The sequence below is a fragment of the Eimeria mitis genome, genomic scaffold (assembly GCF_000499745.2).
Source record: "Eimeria mitis Houghton genomic scaffold, Emh_scaff400, whole genome shotgun sequence".
NCBI classification, from domain to species: Eukaryota; Apicomplexa; class Conoidasida; order Eucoccidiorida; family Eimeriidae; genus Eimeria; species Eimeria mitis.
This window is the reverse complement of record NW_013572334.1, coordinates 11,381-11,789: the sequence shown is the minus strand read 5'-3', so window position 1 is coordinate 11,789 and position 409 is coordinate 11,381. Positions and strand designations below refer to the sequence as shown.

Below are 409 nucleotides of genomic sequence, written 5' to 3'. Positions count from 1 at the left end.
CACATCAAATAGTCTAAGAGTAGAGTTGCAGGTAGCTTAGGGTTTAGGATTTAGGGTTTAGGGTTTAGGGTTTTCTCAGGGTTTAGGGTTTAGGGTTTAGGGTTACTGAGCGGGAACGTAGGATGTCGCCTAGGGTGGGAACACCTGGGGCAGGAGGATCATCGTCTCTGCAGGGCAGATTCTCCGGCTGCAGCAGCAGCAGCAGCAGCAGCAGCAGCAACAGCAGCAGCAGCAAGCTCATGAGAGCAGCAGCAACAGCAGCATGCAGCAGTATCGAGGCCCACCGAAGAGAACCGAACAGCAAAGCTAAACCAGCAGCAGCAAGCAGCAACAACGAGCAACATGGAGAGCACGATCCCCAGCAGCAGCAGCAGCAGCAGCAGCAGCAGCAGCAGCACTGACATCTGGT

The 409-nt window shown here is 54.8% G+C and overlaps 1 protein-coding gene across 1 annotated transcript in view; it reads right to left on the bottom strand.

The window, feature by feature from the left end:
- EMH_0011030 (uncharacterized protein) overlaps window positions 1-409 on the bottom strand; it is a gene marked incomplete at both ends in the record, with an annotated part of 2,754 nt that overhangs the window by 633 nt on the left and 1,712 nt on the right. The window lies entirely within an intron of this gene.